General features: G+C 22.2%; 1 protein-coding gene across 1 annotated transcript in view; it reads left to right on the top strand.

Annotated features, from left to right (window-relative positions):
- LOC107646420 overlaps positions 1–654 on the top strand; it is a 5,177-nt gene that overhangs the window by 1,928 nt on the left and 2,595 nt on the right. The window lies entirely within an intron of this gene.

Here is a 654-nt window from a genome sequence, read left to right as displayed (position 1 = left end):
CGTATAATCGCTGTGTTCATTTTTTTAAAAGCAAAGTAGTGGAAGGAGAATATTTTTTGGTGGAAACTCAACTGTAGTCGACTTCACATGAAGTTGATAACCGAGAACCGTTAGATGATTTGACTGATTTGACTTAATTTTTATCTAACAGCTCTCAGTTATCAACTTCAGATGAAATCAACTACACCTGAGTTTCTACTATATTTTTTTTAGTTTTGTTAAAGTTACTAGATTAGGCTCAGTTTGGGTAAATAGTTTAATTAAGTTTTTTTTAAATAGTTTAAATAATAAATGACTATATTAAAAGTAGTTTATAAATAAATTATTTTGTATTTGAATTTTTAGTTCTAAAAATACTTATTTTAAAAGAAATGTGATAAAAAGCTTTTTATTATGAGAGAAGTTATTTTTTTTTAATTTATTTATAAACTTTTAAATAATTTCTTAGAAAGCTGTAATTTAGTTTTGAAAATTGTACTAAATATTAATACTACTACTTTTCATAAATCAAAAACTCCAAAAAATTACTTTTGAAATTTTCAAACGGGCCTTAATAAAAATTTCTAAATTTCTTTATACATATGATCCGTAAATATTATTATTTTTAATCAGTATTTAGTCAATAATAATTTGTATCTATATTTACTATTTACT

The sequence above is a fragment of the Arachis ipaensis genome, chromosome B06, assembly GCF_000816755.2.
Source record: "Arachis ipaensis cultivar K30076 chromosome B06, Araip1.1, whole genome shotgun sequence".
Lineage (NCBI taxonomy): Eukaryota > Viridiplantae > Streptophyta > Magnoliopsida > Fabales > Fabaceae > Arachis > Arachis ipaensis.
This window is presented reverse-complemented; position numbering and strand designations above follow the sequence as displayed.